Source organism: Colias croceus, chromosome 11, assembly GCF_905220415.1.
Source record: "Colias croceus chromosome 11, ilColCroc2.1".
Classification (NCBI taxonomy): Eukaryota; Metazoa; Arthropoda; class Insecta; order Lepidoptera; family Pieridae; genus Colias; species Colias croceus.
In genome coordinates this window covers 2,677,755-2,696,337 of record NC_059547.1, presented here as the reverse complement: position 1 = coordinate 2,696,337, position 18,583 = coordinate 2,677,755, and the positions used below count along the sequence as shown (strand labels likewise).

Sequence of the window (18,583 nt, the reverse complement as noted above, 5' to 3'; positions counted from 1 at the left end):
TTTATAAAGCATTTGAATGCCATAAAAACCAAAAAATATAAATTCAAGAAAAGGTCGTGTTCCATCGTTACAATATTGTATTCACTGAAAAGTGCTTCATATTGGTTGAAATGGTTGTTAAATCATCTCAATAGATGGCGCGCGGTGTGTCCCTTAAGACACATAAAACTGAAAGGATAGAATAAATTCGATTGCTCAGGCGGGTCACGAGTGGCTGAGTTGGTTAGGCATCCGCCCCGGAATGGCGCGAAGGATGCGGGTTCGGGTCCCGCCTCGTGATCGAATTTTTTCTATCCTTTATAAATTTATATTTATAAAGCATTTGAATGCCATAAAAACCAAAAAATATAAATTCAAGAAAAGGTCGTGTTCCATCGTTACAATATTGTATTCACTGAAAAGTGCTTCATATTGGTTGAAATGGTTGTTAAATCATCTCAATAGATGGCGCGCGGTGTGTCCCTTAAGACACATAAAACTGAAAGGATAGAATAAATTCGATTGCTCAGGCGGGTCACGAGTGGCTGAGTTGGTTAGGCATCCGCCCCGGAATGGCGCGAAGGATGCGGGTTCGGGTCCCGCCTCGTGATCGAATTTTTTCTATCCTTTATAAATTTATATTTATAAAGCATTTGAATGCCATAAAAACCAAAAAATATAAATTCAAGAAAAGGTCGTGTTCCATCGTTACAATATTGTATTCACTGAAAAGTGCTTCATATTGGTTGAAATGGTTGTTAAATCATCTCAATAGATGGCGCGCGGTGTGTCCCTTAAGACACATAAAACTGAAAGGATAGAATAAATTCGATTGCTCAGGCGGGTCACGAGTGGCTGAGTTGGTTAGGCATCCGCCCCGGAATGGCGCGAAGGATGCGGGTTCGGGTCCCGCCTCGTGATCGAATTTTTTCTATCCTTTATAAATTTATATTTATAAAGCATTTGAATGCCATAAAAACCAAAAAATATAAATTCAAGAAAAGGTCGTGTTCCATCGTTACAATATTGTATTCACTGAAAAGTGCTTCATATTGGTTGAAATGGTTGTTAAATCATCTCAATAGATGGCGCGCGGTGTGTCCCTTAAGACACATAAAACTGAAAGGATAGAATAAATTCGATTGCTCAGGCGGGTCACGAGTGGCTGAGTTGGTTAGGCATCCGCCCCGGAATGGCGCGAAGGATGCGGGTTCGGGTCCCGCCTCGTGATCGAATTTTTTCTATCCTTTATAAATTTATATTTATAAAGCATTTGAATGCCATAAAAACCAAAAAATATAAATTCAAGAAAAGGTCGTGTTCCATCGTTACAATATTGTATTCACTGAAAAGTGCTTCATATTGGTTGAAATGGTTGTTAAATCATCTCAATAGATGGCGCGCGGTGTGTCCCTTAAGACACATAAAACTGAAAGGATAGAATAAATTCGATTGCTCAGGCGGGTCACGAGTGGCTGAGTTGGTTAGGCATCCGCCCCGGAATGGCGCGAAGGATGCGGGTTCGGGTCCCGCCTCGTGATCGAATTTTTTCTATCCTTTATAAATTTATATTTATAAAGCATTTGAATGCCATAAAAACCAAAAAATATAAATTCAAGAAAAGGTCGTGTTCCATCGTTACAATATTGTATTCACTGAAAAGTGCTTCATATTGGTTGAAATGGTTGTTAAATCATCTCAATAGATGGCGCGCGGTGTGTCCCTTAAGACACATAAAACTGAAAGGATAGAATAAATTCGATTGCTCAGGCGGGTCACGAGTGGCTGAGTTGGTTAGGCATCCGCCCCGGAATGGCGCGAAGGATGCGGGTTCGGGTCCCGCCTCGTGATCGAATTTTTTCTATCCTTTATAAATTTATATTTATAAAGCATTTGAATGCCATAAAAACCAAAAAATATAAATTCAAGAAAAGGTCGTGTTCCATCGTTACAATATTGTATTCACTGAAAAGTGCTTCATATTGGTTGAAATGGTTGTTAAATCATCTCAATAGATGGCGCGCGGTGTGTCCCTTAAGACACATAAAACTGAAAGGATAGAATAAATTCGATTGCTCAGGCGGGTCACGAGTGGCTGAGTTGGTTAGGCATCCGCCCCGGAATGGCGCGAAGGATGCGGGTTCGGGTCCCGCCTCGTGATCGAATTTTTTCTATCCTTTATAAATTTATATTTATAAAGCATTTGAATGCCATAAAAACCAAAAAATATAAATTCAAGAAAAGGTCGTGTTCCATCGTTACAATATTGTATTCACTGAAAAGTGCTTCATATTGGTTGAAATGGTTGTTAAATCATCTCAATAGATGGCGCGCGGTGTGTCCCTTAAGACACATAAAACTGAAAGGATAGAATAAATTCGATTGCTCAGGCGGGTCACGAGTGGCTGAGTTGGTTAGGCATCCGCCCCGGAATGGCGCGAAGGATGCGGGTTCGGGTCCCGCCTCGTGATCGAATTTTTTCTATCCTTTATAAATTTATATTTATAAAGCATTTGAATGCCATAAAAACCAAAAAATATAAATTCAAGAAAAGGTCGTGTTCCATCGTTACAATATTGTATTCACTGAAAAGTGCTTCATATTGGTTGAAATGGTTGTTAAATCATCTCAATAGATGGCGCGCGGTGTGTCCCTTAAGACACATAAAACTGAAAGGATAGAATAAATTCGATTGCTCAGGCGGGTCACGAGTGGCTGAGTTGGTTAGGCATCCGCCCCGGAATGGCGCGAAGGATGCGGGTTCGGGTCCCGCCTCGTGATCGAATTTTTTCTATCCTTTATAAATTTATATTTATAAAGCATTTGAATGCCATAAAAACCAAAAAATATAAATTCAAGAAAAGGTCGTGTTCCATCGTTACAATATTGTATTCACTGAAAAGTGCTTCATATTGGTTGAAATGGTTGTTAAATCATCTCAATAGATGGCGCGCGGTGTGTCCCTTAAGACACATAAAACTGAAAGGATAGAATAAATTCGATTGCTCAGGCGGGTCACGAGTGGCTGAGTTGGTTAGGCATCCGCCCCGGAATGGCGCGAAGGATGCGGGTTCGGGTCCCGCCTCGTGATCGAATTTTTTCTATCCTTTATAAATTTATATTTATAAAGCATTTGAATGCCATAAAAACCAAAAAATATAAATTCAAGAAAAGGTCGTGTTCCATCGTTACAATATTGTATTCACTGAAAAGTGCTTCATATTGGTTGAAATGGTTGTTAAATCATCTCAATAGATGGCGCGCGGTGTGTCCCTTAAGACACATAAAACTGAAAGGATAGAATAAATTCGATTGCTCAGGCGGGTCACGAGTGGCTGAGTTGGTTAGGCATCCGCCCCGGAATGGCGCGAAGGATGCGGGTTCGGGTCCCGCCTCGTGATCGAATTTTTTCTATCCTTTATAAATTTATATTTATAAAGCATTTGAATGCCATAAAAACCAAAAAATATAAATTCAAGAAAAGGTCGTGTTCCATCGTTACAATATTGTATTCACTGAAAAGTGCTTCATATTGGTTGAAATGGTTGTTAAATCATCTCAATAGATGGCGCGCGGTGTGTCCCTTAAGACACATAAAACTGAAAGGATAGAATAAATTCGATTGCTCAGGCGGGTCACGAGTGGCTGAGTTGGTTAGGCATCCGCCCCGGAATGGCGCGAAGGATGCGGGTTCGGGTCCCGCCTCGTGATCGAATTTTTTCTATCCTTTATAAATTTATATTTATAAAGCATTTGAATGCCATAAAAACCAAAAAATATAAATTCAAGAAAAGGTCGTGTTCCATCGTTACAATATTGTATTCACTGAAAAGTGCTTCATATTGGTTGAAATGGTTGTTAAATCATCTCAATAGATGGCGCGCGGTGTGTCCCTTAAGACACATAAAACTGAAAGGATAGAATAAATTCGATTGCTCAGGCGGGTCACGAGTGGCTGAGTTGGTTAGGCATCCGCCCCGGAATGGCGCGAAGGATGCGGGTTCGGGTCCCGCCTCGTGATCGAATTTTTTCTATCCTTTATAAATTTATATTTATAAAGCATTTGAATGCCATAAAAACCAAAAAATATAAATTCAAGAAAAGGTCGTGTTCCATCGTTACAATATTGTATTCACTGAAAAGTGCTTCATATTGGTTGAAATGGTTGTTAAATCATCTCAATAGATGGCGCGCGGTGTGTCCCTTAAGACACATAAAACTGAAAGGATAGAATAAATTCGATTGCTCAGGCGGGTCACGAGTGGCTGAGTTGGTTAGGCATCCGCCCCGGAATGGCGCGAAGGATGCGGGTTCGGGTCCCGCCTCGTGATCGAATTTTTTCTATCCTTTATAAATTTATATTTATAAAGCATTTGAATGCCATAAAAACCAAAAAATATAAATTCAAGAAAAGGTCGTGTTCCATCGTTACAATATTGTATTCACTGAAAAGTGCTTCATATTGGTTGAAATGGTTGTTAAATCATCTCAATAGATGGCGCGCGGTGTGTCCCTTAAGACACATAAAACTGAAAGGATAGAATAAATTCGATTGCTCAGGCGGGTCACGAGTGGCTGAGTTGGTTAGGCATCCGCCCCGGAATGGCGCGAAGGATGCGGGTTCGGGTCCCGCCTCGTGATCGAATTTTTTCTATCCTTTATAAATTTATATATGTAGCTTTGTGAAGACATACGTGATTGTGTGCCGTGATTTTAAAATTGTTAAAGTTTTTCAAATGACTCGAGTGTACATGTACTATTTTTGTTTTATTAACATTTATGACAAGACCCGCGTCGTGCGACCACATTAGGATACGCGTAAAATCTTCCTGTAACTGTTGAGCTGCAGTATTAATATTTTTGTCTGAGGCTATTAGACAGGTGTCATCAGCATATTGATAGATAGAACAGTGGTTGATCACATGTTCCATATCATTTACATACGCCAAGTACAATAAAGGTCCTAACACAGAGCCTTGTGCTGTACCCTCGGTGACGGTCATTTCATTGCTCATTTCATCGCCTACTTTTACACGGAATTTTCTATTAGCAAGATAATCTTTAAACCATCCCAGAAGAGGTCCACGAATACCAGAGTTGTCTAGTTTATGTATAAGAGTGTCATGCCTGAGTGTATCGAATGCCCTACTATAATCGATAAATAGTAGCAGTACATGTTTTTTGTTATCGAGACATGAGTTTACTTCATCTGTAAATTTTGACAAAAGTTGTGAAGTTGACTTACACGGTTGAAATCCAAATTGGGAGACAGATAAAATTTTATTTTCGGCATAGAAATTCTGCATTTGTTCGGCTATAAATTTTTCCACGATTTTGTCTAATACCGGAAGAATGGTTATCGGGCGATAATTTTCATACTCACTTCGCGTACCCTTTTTGTGAATAGGTCGGATTATTCCAGTTTTCAACTCGACAGGATATTTAGCATTAACAATAGATGCATTAATAAATTTAACTATTATGTCTACGATTTTAGTGCATATATTTTTTATGTCAATACATCGAATGTTGTCGAATCCGGGAGCATTATTGGTATTAAGTTTTTTAATTATACTACATACTTTTTCTCTGGTAGCTTTTTTAAGTAGCATTGATTTATTTTGTGGATAATAATAATCATTTTCACATAATAGACGCTTATTGCATTTAGGAATAATTTTTTTGATACTATAATAAAATTCTTGTGCAAAATTATTAGCAATTGTTTTAATGTCTATGTTATTTTTATGAAATGCTTTTAAGATACAGTTGTCTATTGAATTTTTGCAGCGACCTGTTAGTGAATTCAAAATTTGCCATAAAGCGTGACTGTTGTTGTAGTTTTGATTAATTTGATTATGATAGTAATTATTTCTTGATTTTTCTATGAATTTACGCGTTTTATTACGTAATTTATTGTATTTTAATCGAAGTATTTTATTAGTCGGGTCATTTTTCCAGTCTATAAAAGATAAATCTTTTTTTTCACACATAGTTTTTATGGTGTTAGTAATCCAGGGGTCTTTGTTTCTTTTACTTGATGTTGAAATTATTTGTTCAAATTGTGATTGATTATAACAATTTTGGATGGTATTTTTTAAGTTATTATATAATTTATCTGGACACTCTGTATTCGTAAAGTCATCCCAGCTAACATGATCAAGCAAATTATTAAGTTTAATGTTATCTATTTTTCGAATGACTTTAAAGTCATCCTGTACATGTGTTAATGATTGTCCAATGCACGACAATACGATCATGCGGTGATCAGCCATTGCAGTGCCGAGCGCGCCCGAGTACACGTCTAACAGTTGCGTCCTTACAAAAATGTGATCGATTACGCTACGCGTTATCATTTGGTTTCTTATTTCAATTCTTGTATAATCGGTTATAACACTTGTTAGACCGCACTCGGCCATGCTATTTATGTAAAAATCTTGAATGTTACCCTTTATTTTTATATCTATGTTCATGTCTCCTATAACAAAAATATCTAAGTGTTTAAAAGGCTTACTAGATAAAAGATCCTTTATCTCCCTTATGAACAAGTATTTACTTTCGTTGGGTGGCCTATATATTGCACAAATTGTTGCAGCGTATTTGTGATTAGTCGTTAAATGACCTATGATTGATTCACAGTGGTTTAAAGTGTGATATTTGGATGTAAATACGTGAACGTTCCGTATGTATATTATAATACCTCCACCTTTTTTATTCTTACGTAACTTTTTGTGCATTATATAGCCATTTACATTGAACATATTTGCGATATTATCTGTAATGTTTACTTCAGTTAATATGAGAATATCTATTGGTGAACATGAACTGTTTATTAATTCTAAAACATAGCAAAAATTTTTAATTAGTGATCTTACATTTATATGGACTAAATTTAACTTAAATTGAGATTTCGCTAACGATGGAACCTTTTTACAAAATGAGTTATATGTACTACAATTAAAAAGTTCTAAATTATTGCTTGGGATATTCGACTGAACTATAGTGACCTACTTAAAATACTATATCTATTACCGCCGATGATGTGCTGGTCCTGCCTGGTTGAGGAGATTTTCAATGTCTGTTTCGCTTCTGATCACAATAGGTTTATCATTCTCTGATTTACGGATTAATATATTCCCATTCTGGAACCACACATATTTATAATTTGGTGTTAATTTTTGCTTAGCTTGCCACAGCAGGGTTTTATTTGTTTTAGTTAGGGCTTTGCGTACTATCACTTTGGTTTTAGCTGCTGGTACTGCTGCATCACATACTACCTGTCCCACGAGTACCTCTCTGCGTCTGGAAGCACGTATCCACAAATTACATAATTCCTCCTGTTTGAACTCCAGTTGGATACATCCATCCTGTCCGTTTTTTTCCTTCCAGGCGCTTCATGTTGGAGATTCCTTCTTTGGTTAGATTTAGGTTATCAGCTAACTTGTTACATGAGTCATGAAGGTCTTCATTAGGACGAGACGGAATGTTGGCAACTTCTATGACGGTATCCAGACGCTGCTGTTCCATATAACGCACGTGTTGTTTTAATGCATTTATTTCTAGATCGAGGTGTGATTTTTCGTTTTTGAGGTTAGTATATTTTTTCTCTAGTTCTTTTATTTGTTTATTTTGGGCTTCAACAGTTCTCGTTAGTTCGTCGATTTTGTCACAGCAGAAGGTTAAGGATGTTTCGATGGGCTGAAGCTCCTTCTTAAGTATTCTTTTCATTTCTAAAGTAATATCTTTTAGGAATTTGTTAGTGTCTATACAACTTGTACCTTGGTTCCCTTCTGAGATGTTATCATCTTCTTCCTCCTCTAAAGGTATTATAAAAGATGATTTTTTGTGAGGCGAGTTAATTTGACACTCCTCACAGGTCCATTCAAGGCTCCCGGCGCCACGCAAGGCGGAGAGCTGTTTGGAGGACAATCCGGTACATGATTGGGTTGCATGAACAACCTTTCCGCATTTGCTGCATTCCAATCCTGGTGTTCTTTTCGTTAGGCCCTTGTTACAGTTATCGCACTTTGACATTGTAGTTGTAGCACGAGATGTATTGCACAGCAGAACCGGTCAGCGTGACGGCGCGTACGCGACTGATCTTATTGGGGTATCTATTAACCAATATGAGGTCAAAACTAAAATCCAAGATGGCGCCGACGAAAATTTTACATCTTTTCGACACTGGTGTCATTTTCATGGTTTTTGGGGTAGCTATTAACCAACATGAGGTCAAAACTAAAATCGAAGATGGTGTCGACGAAACTTTACATCTTTTCGGCATGGGTGTCATTTTCAAAGTTTTTGAGACAGCTATTACCAAATCCCCAATGTAACCGTCGATAATTAGGTATATTTTTCTTACTCCTTTAAAGTAAACTTAAATAAAATAACAAAAACGTTAACAACCACAGTTTTGTAGAAAGTCTTAAAAAAAAAACAATTTTAAAGAACATTGAAATGCATATTTAGAAATTTAGTATAAAACGCAACTCTGTGGCAATAATGTTAATATTCTGACAGATATTTTTAACTTTAAATATATTCGCTAAACTTTATTTAAAAAAAAAATTATCTAAAACATTTAAACAAAGAGAATAAAATAAAAAAGAACGTGTGTGCCGAGAAAACGTGTCAGGAGTGAAACTTCTTGGGCGAGATTCATAGATACCAAAATCGCCGCCTTGCTCCATAACGCGACAGTATTACCATGACGCCATCTTGAAATTCGACGACCATCTTGGATTTTAGTTTTGACCTCATATTCGTTAATAGCTACCCCAAAAACCATGAAAATGACACCCATCACGAAAAATGTCAAATTTTCGTCAGCGCCATCTTGGATTATAGTTTTGACCTCATATTCGTTAATAGCTATCCCAAAAACCATGAAAATGACACCCATGATGAAAAGATGTCAAATTTTTCGTTGGCGCCATCTTGGATTTTAGTTTTGACTTCAAATTGGTTAATAGCTACCCCAAAAACCATGAAAATGACACCCATGACGAAAAGATGTAAAATTTTTGTCGGCGCCATCTTGGATTATAGTTTTGACCTCATATTCATTAATAGCTACCCCAAAAACCATGAAAATGACACCCATGACGAAAAGATGTAAAATTTTCGTCGGCGCCATCTTGGATTTCAGTTTTGACGTCATATTGGTTAGTAGCTACCCCAAAAACCATGAAAATGACACCCATGACGAAAAGATGTAAAATTTTTGTCGGCGCCATCTTGGATTATAGTTTTGACCTCATATTCGTTAATAGCTACCCCAAAAACCATGAAAATGACACCTATGACGAAAAGATGTAAAATTTTCGTCGGCGCCATCTTGGATTATAGTTTTGACCTCATATTCGTTAATAGCTACCCCAAAAACCATGAAAATGACACCCATGACGAAAAGATGTAAAATTTTCGTCGGCGCCATCTTGGATTTCAGTTTTGACCTCATATTGGTTAATAGCTACCCCAAAAACCATGAAAATGACACCCATGACGAAAAGATGTAAAATTTTTGCCGGCGGCATCTTGGATTATAGTTTTGACCTCATATTCGTTAATAGCTACCCCAAAAACCATGAAAATGACACCTATGACGAAAAGATGTAAAATTTTCGTCGGCGCCATCTTGGATTTCAGTTTTGACCTCATATTCGGTAATAGCTACCCCAAAAACTATGAAAATGACACCCATCACGAAAAAAAGCCAAATTTTCGTCGACGCCATCTTGAATTGTTTTACCCCACCAATCTATTCAACAACCCATAAAAAAGAGGATCTCAGGCAAGGTAATTTTAAAAACATAATTTTAAATTACAAATAATTGGAATATGAAACTTATACAGAACTTTACTCATATAAAGTATCAAATATTTCAAATCACGAAAAAGACAGTGCACGCACAATAATCTTTTTTATTTCGTTTTTATTTTTGGCACGAGGAGCGATACACCCGTCCTTCCAAGAGCGCTTCTGAGCGCGGTCTGACGAACCGCGAGAACAAAATGTATGAAGAAATCGACAAGTATTTTTAATTTAGCTCATTATTGAAATAAAATTTTGATTTAGATTCATAAAAATTACACCATATATAAAGGACTATATATCCCTCAATAAGATATAGTTAAGAAGATAGATTAGGCTCTTAATTTTCCTAAAATGGTACCGGTTTAGACCCCATTTTTTTGCATTTTATGCGTTTATTGTGATGGAAAAAACGTATTTCAGCGACAATTTTGTATGACGTCGTACAATTTTTATAAGATGAACGTAGAGCTGAATATATTATCTTTAAATTAAGATATTACTATGTTCTCACGTGTAATTGCTTTAAGTTAAAATGGTACCGAAAAACAGCGTGTTTTTGTAAAAATACGTTATAGCGTCCTTAAAGTACCTACCTAGTACCTAAGTACTACAGTATACAGATAATTAAATTGCTTATCTCAACGCTGTTAACATGTAACAATTATATTGATTATGGTTGTACTTTACATTTGCAGCACGCATTTATGCACCAGAGATCATTCAAGGAGCATCAGGTGATTACACTAATTACATCAAAACCTGTTTATCCGGTCTGATGTATCGTTTAAACCGTGAGCTTTGCTTGATAAATCGTTTTTAGGGTTCCGTAGCCAAAATGGCAAAAACGGAACCCTTATAGTTTCGTCATGTCCGTCTGTCCGTCTGTCCGTCTGTCCGTCTGTCACAGCCGATTTACTCGGAAACTATAAGTACTACAGTGATGAAATTTGATGGGAATATGTGTTGTATGAACCGCTACAAAAATATGACACTAAATAGTAAAAAAAAGAATTGGGGGTGGGGCCCCCCATACATGTAACTGAGGGATGAAATTTTTTTTTTCGATGTACATACCCGTGTGGGGTATCAATGGAAAGGTCTTTTAAAATGATATAAAGTTTTCTAAAAAACATTTTTCTTAAAGTGAACGGTTTTTGAGATATCAGCTCTCAAAGTCGTAAAAAGTATGTCCCCCCCCCTCTATTTTTATAACTACGGGGTATAAAATTCTAAAAAAAATAGAGGTGATGCATGCTAATTAACTCTTTCAACGATTTTTGGTTTGATCAAAGTATCTCTTATAGTTTTTGAGATAGGTTGATTTAACTGTAATTTATTATATTTGCTGCTACGGAACCCTTTGTGCGCGAGCCCGACTCGCACTTGGCCGGTTTTATTTGTTATTTCATAAATCCAGTAAATAATAATGGTTTTGGAATTATATATTGTATTTGTTTTGATATTTATTTGCATGTTTTGCATGCTTAGTTTTTGTTTAAATTTTCAACAATTAGTTTTGAATATGACTTTGAAGGACACGTTTCATAAAAGAGTTTTTGATAGATAAAATCTAGGTAGTTAGCTAGGGCCGCGGCCCCATCAAAGCGGCTCGACGGAACACAGTGGGGTTTTAGTCGGTAAGAATCCGACGGCTCCTTCCCCGGGGGCCGTGGGACGTGGGTATCTTTGGAATATTTCCCCACTATAAAAAAAAGGTAGTTAGCTAGGGTCGCGGAAGAATTCCAACCAATACCCGCGGCACGGAACACAGTGGGGTTTTAGTCGGTAAGAATCCGACATAACCTACGGCTCCTTCCCCGGGGGCCGTGGGTATCTTTGGAAGATTAAAAGGTAGTTAGCTAGAATAACTAGAATAAGCTAGGTAGTAGCTTTTAATAACTAGGTACCTACTCGTACTTCTAATTTTAGGAGAAATTATAAACAAACACTGACAAATACACACTTATAAGAGGTTATAATTAAGTAATCTGAAATCTAAATTACAAAAAACTATTTTGTTTAAATATAAATCTTATTAGCTAAATCTTATTAAAATTTAAAATAAATGATTATAATATTTTGTTAAACTGACATGATTTAAAAGAGCAACTATGAAGTTTCTTGCCGGTTCTTCTGCGTAGATAGGGTCATTGCGCTGGTTTTCGTCCAATTATAGGAGTTGCCAACTTTGTGATACGAAATAAATATTTTGGAGCACCCTTCCTTAAGAGTGGGCATAAAGGCAGAGAATTTCTAAAGTTATGGGCCCCGCCCTAGCGCGCCATGCCGCGCGCAATCTTTCTTCCATCATACACTCCGCACCCGGCTCATCGTACTTACGTAAAGTTCATCGGACGCTAAATTAAACACAATATTCTTCGCTCGTTCTACGCGTATTTTCGGTAGTTAGTATATTAATGAAATAATTATATAAAACAGTGAAGTTGAAATCATGGCAAATTATGTAATATGATAATTTATTATTATTTTTTATTTATAATTATTGATGATAATCTATACGTATATAATAAAACAGTAAAAAAGTGTAAGTATGTATGTAATATATTCAAAAAAACAATATTAGGGAAACAGTATAGAGCACGAATCCGTAAAAAAATTCTGCCTGTGTGTTTATGTCTGTTTGTTTGTATGATTTGAATGAATGTTATATTGTTGTGTTTATATTATATTTATTATATACTAGCTTTCCGCCCGCGGCATCGCCCGCGCAGTCAAAGAAAAACCCGCATAATTCCCGTTCCCGTGGGATTTCCGGGATAAAACCTATCCTATGTCCTTTCTCGGGTATCAAAATATCTCTATACCAAATTACATGCAAATTGGTTCAGTAGGAGTGATTGAGTAACAGACAGACAGACAGAGTTACTTTCACATTTACAATATTAGTACAACATTAGTATAATATTAGTACAAGGTAAATTAGCTTGGAGAAATATTTGCATATCTAGTGGTGTGTATGTCGTGGTCATATTGTAGATTTGCTCATTTCATGAAATGGCCAACATAGTTTGGTCAGATCGTTAAATCGTCAACGTTTCACGATTTGATCATCGACATTTGGCCAGAACGTATAAAATATAGGTTAGGTTAGACTTTAATAAACAACGCACGAGCCGAGCGAGCAAAGCGAGCGTGCCGCGGCAGCGGCCGGCGAGTGCCAGAAGCGAATCGCTTTAACAAAAATGGTCGAATTTCGTGAAATGGCCATCCACGTTTGGCCAGATCGACGATCTGGCCAAATGTGGATGACCAAATCGTGAAACGTTGGCAATTTAACGATCTGGCCAAACTAAATTGGCCATTTCATGAAATGAGCAAATCTACGATATGGCCACGACATGTATATTACTCAGATCTTAGAGCGCGTTTCCACTATAACGTTCAGGCCTATACAAAAATGTTTCGATATCCTAACATTACTATTTAATGTTATACTTATTCCTAGCAACACTCTGATTTTTGTTTTCAATAAAAACAAGTTTTTATTTGAAAGAAAATGGTTTTGACTTTATAAAAAAAAAATAATTATCATTCAATTTCACGTTCTTGAGCAAACGACAAGACGACTACCGTGAAACAATAAAATATCGAGTCCATAATAATTTGTTTCGTTATTAATATTTGACCATAATAATTACGAAACATAACAAATAAATAAATCGTCACTTGATAGTTGAAAGTGGAAACACGCACAAAACCAGAATTTGCATTCGCGAGTGTATTCATACTTAGGGTTGCCAAACAGTATTCTACTGTTTTTCACTAAATTATACTTTTTACTGTTTAACAAAAAAAAAGTACTTATACAAAAGACTGTTTTCAGCATCAGTGAGAGAGTGCAGACACATTATTATGTGTTACATTTAGACGCTCACAATTTTTTTTATTTAGTCAGAGGGCACACACTACAATAAATAATGTTTGTTTTGCTAAAATACTGTTTAATAATCTTCATAGACCTGAATAATGAATTATGAATATACGTACTTTATTTCTTGTAAAAAAAGTTGGCAACCCTATTCATAGTGTTTGTCTACACTCTACACTAATCTACACTAATATTATAAAGAGGAAAACTTTGTTTGTTTGTTTGTTTGATTGTAATGAATAGGCTCATAAACTACCTACTAGACCGATTTTAAAAATTCTTTCACCATTCGAAAGCTACATTATCCACGAGTAACATAGGCTAGGTTTTATCCCGGAAATCCCACGGGAACGGGAACTATGCGGGTTTTTCTTTGAAAACGCGGGCGAAGCCGCAGGCGGAAAGCTAGTGAATGATATGTATTTTATTTGTAACTAGCGGTCCGCCCCGGCTTCGCCCGTACATATTTACGTTTTCTCTACATGAGAACCATCCTTGTACTTCAAGGGATACAATAAAAAAAGAATTGAAAAAACACGTGATAACGTGACAACGCGAAACGCGAAATTTTATTGACACTAATTTTACGATAGATTTCAAATAATGAGCAGGTATAACTTTATAATTATTTATACATACACTAATATTATAAAGAGGAAAACTTTGTTTGTTTGTTTGTTTGTTTGATTGTAATGAATAGGCTCATAAACTACTAGACCGATTTTAAAAATTCTTTCACCATTCGAAAGCTACATTATCCACGAGTAACATAGGCTAGGTTTTATCCCGGAAATCCCACGGGAACGGGAACTATGCGGGTTTTTCTTTGAAAACGCGGGCGAAGCCGCAGGCGGAAAGCTAGTGAATGATATGTATTTTATTTGTAATTAGCGGTCCGCCCCGGCTTCGCCCGTACATATTTACGTTTTCTCTACATGAGAACCATCCTTGTACTTCAAGGGATACAATAAAAAAAGAATTGAAAAAACACGTGATAACATGACAACGCGAAACACGAAATTTTATTGACACTAATTTTACGATAGATTTCAAATAATGAGCAGGTATAACTTTATAATTTACTAGAGGTCCGCCCCGGCTTCGCCCGTGGTACATATTTCGCAATAAAAGGTAGCCTATGTCCTTTCTCGGGTATCAAAATATCTCCATACCAAATTTCATGCAAATTGGTTCAGTAGTTTAGGCGTGATTGAGTAACAGACAGACAGACAGAGTTACTTTCACATTTATAATATAAGTATGGATTATAATAATTATTTATGGGAGTTCACTCATCACTGCACCAGTGATTAGTAATACAGATTGTGAATATATTATATTATATATACCTACTATTCACAACCTATTTACGTTATTTACTGGAACAACCATAGGAATCTACAAATAGGTAGTAGGTAATCATAGTAGTAATGGTAATAAGTAATAATATAATAATTCATAAAAAAATATACCATAAATCTTTCTTGATTTTATTGATGTAACACTATGAATGAAATATTTGTATCCATATAATATATATATATGTTTGTATACCTAAGATCGTCGCGTCAATACTCAGCCCACGGAAACGAATTTATGCATAAATTCGTGTGAGTGTGATTAGATATTACATATTTATGTAATATCTAAACTCACCTGCATAAAGTTTCTGAAATGAATCGAAAGTCGTATTTTTTATTAATACATATTAATAAATAATAATTTATTATTTATTATAAATAACTAATAATTATTTATTAATAATATGATTACAATACTATATTAACTTATCTTCGAAAATTAGTTAGATATCATTTAAATGTGAATCTCTTTTAGTTCTCGTTTCTGAAGTTTCAATGTTCTTTTGTTGTGTACCATTTTCAAAAAAACAATATTGAAACAATATTATTAAAAAATCGGCGCGCGGCACAGCAATTTGAGCATGGTCTACTCGTCTCAACGGAGCGATAGCGTCTGATGTATGAAATAGAATTATGTTTTTAGCTCCCGGAACGTGCGATGCAAGATGATTTCTTGCGTAATTAAAAATATAGTAAGCGCCAAAAGTGTTTTATCGTGATTAAACTAAAACTATAAGTAATTACAAAAAAGTGGTCGGACAAAGTTCTCACAAATGTTTCAATATAATTGTTTATGAAAAAAAGAACATAATAGGCATTACCATGTCAAGTAAAAAACTTAAAAGTGTGAAATTTAGAGGTAACTTCGTGAATTTTTTCTATCGAGTCAATTTCAATATTTTATGTTTTTGATCTGACAGTATTATCGAAAATATCATCAAGTTTTACATATATTTTATTTTTTTATATTTGGTCTTGAATATTACACGTATCAACTAAATGTTGATTGGTGATTTGACTTTATTCGCGTTCTTAAACATATAATATTTTTTTTAAGTCCTTATATAGTCTTCTTTAAGATAATATTAAGGGAAAATAAATCATTTTGATGTATCTTTTTACTTAAATTATTTTCTGCAAAAGTAGGGTAAAAAACTGGTTTTCGTCCTAGTGTATGCTAGTTTTCGACCACCGTGTAGAAAAAGGAGGGTAGGTCAACTATTAAGTTAAAAATCAATTACAGGTAAATATATACGTTTATTTAATTAACATTACAATTTCTCACTACCTTACAGGTTTAGTTTTACTTGTGGTTTTACTAATAATAATCAATATAACTAGTCAACACTGAGATCTATGTAGCACTTGGCAGTCCTTATAGGCGTTAGTGATGACTGTATAATCATTCGTAATAAAGAAAGGAATGCGTTCCTTACAATTTAAATGAAACAAGTAATAATTACAGGACTAAGAAATAACATCAAAAAACAGAAATATTCATTCTAACAACAAAAATTTTCATTCTAATACTTTCTTTATCAAATGAAACGTACTATACACACACAGCCATAATAATAAGTTTTAGCTACAGAATCTTCAGTGTACGCAGCGTCTTTTTTTTCTAGATTTCTTAGACTCCTTCGAGGCCATCTAAAAACAATAAGATCTTTCTGAGGATACGTTGAGTAAGTATAATAAAAAAATACTGCATTGGCAAAACAGACCTAGAATAAAAGATGATACTCAAGTGAATGATAATCAAGAAAAATACAGTGTATTATGTCTGACCTACCCCCATTTATGCTACGAATAATTGACTCTACTTCACATAAGGAGAATGATACATGACTGAATGAATGACAATATTAGGTACCTACAACACTCTGGCCCTCACCAATTATTTATAAGGAAGATACTGAATAGAAAACTTTTCAATACGTAAAAATAGACGAAAAGTAATGCAAAAGAATAGCTATATTTAATTTTTGTCTACTCCAATACTCATTCATGGACGAAAACTAAAACATTTAAAGCTTAATTTAGTTTTCGTCCACTTCTTTAAATATTTTTTTATTTTGGCAGCACTGACATAGCAGTGGACGGAAACCAAAAAAACTAAACTAATAGCAATAAAGATCACTTCGGGAGAAACTATTCAGTATTTTAAAGGTCCGATAAAGTAAAATGACCCTAACAAATATTCACGTAGCTGTTTGAGTTTCCGTCCACTTGGACGAAAACCAAATATTTTGAGAATTTGGTAACCTAGTATCCGTCCACTTAATATTTCGAAAAGTATTATAAAAAAGTATGATAAACACTTATAATTGCGTTTATTATGCTTATAAATAAACATACGTACCAAAAACATTACGTAAACTAGCTAAAACAGTGATTTAGCTTACCATGAACTTTTCTCGCCGGCAAATTTTTCTCTCGCGCGATGACATCTGCAAGGTACGGATGCGAAGCGGCCACTTTTACGTTAATTTTTTGAACTCTCTTCTAGTCAAATCAAATTTTCATGTTGATAGTACTGTTGCTTAAACATTATGGACCGTAAAAAGTGCAAACTTGCGCGGGAAGGTAGGTTTGTATTCAAGTTTTACGCACGTGATTGTAGCAGGTCAGTCAAATGGACGAAAACAGAAGCTGGACGGCAAACCAGCGCAATTACCCTACTGCTTTCCGAATCGGTGGTAAATGTTAAAAATATGTAATGACGTTTCAAAAGTGCTTCTAGAAGAAGTCTAATTGAATAAATAAATGTTTGAGTTTGAATCTCTGATTACTAGTAATTAATATCCTGTGACATATTTCCCATCTGAAACATAATTTATGTAAATGTAAATGCAATTATTATTCTAATTTTAGGTAGATTAAAAATATATATGTTTATATGTATACCTACCTGAACGTGTTGCTAAGCCCCCAAATATTAATGAGCTCCTCCCATTAATTTTTTGTGCAGCTACTTTTTATAGGTATATAAATGATAAAACAAAATGGCGTCCAGTAGGTTTTTATTTAACCACTTTTAATAGGTACGTTATTTTAAGATTTATCGTTATTATTCTTTTAGTTTTTAGAAGTAGATATTGACAGGTAAAACATAATATAAAATATATGTGTCGATGTTTTCGAAATTTTCAAAATTAATATTATCTAATTTGAAAAATTTCTTATGATTAAGCGATATACGAATAATAAAGAAAACGCACAAGACCAGTTGGGCAACAATTTTAAAGGTAAAATTTTGAAGCAAGCATTTTGAAGGTTGCCGGTTTCACAATTTCTTGAAAAGTTTTATTTACCTTTCGGTCTGTTAAAATCACAAGAACTGTATGAAAATGTGCGCCATAAAGTAACAAATGGACTTTCATTTGGAGACTCTATACCTACATTTCAAAATCGATTCATGGAAATTTATGGACGTACTTGCCCATTGAGAAATTCTAAATCTTTATATACTAGCTGTGCCCCGCGGTTTCACCCGCGTGGCTTCGCTCCTGTCGGTCTTAGCGTGATGATAAT

General features: G+C 35.4%; 1 long non-coding RNA gene across 1 annotated transcript; it reads right to left on the bottom strand.

Moving 5' to 3' along the window:
• Nucleotides 1-16,286: 16,286 nt before the first annotated feature.
• Nucleotides 16,287-17,728, bottom strand: LOC123695512. Its single transcript, XR_006751942.1, has 2 exons — nucleotides 17,455-17,728; nucleotides 16,287-16,699 (listed from the first exon to the last, which is right to left on the bottom strand). It is a non-coding gene; the product is annotated as an uncharacterized LOC123695512 (long non-coding RNA).
• Nucleotides 17,729-18,583: the final 855 nt, after the last annotated feature.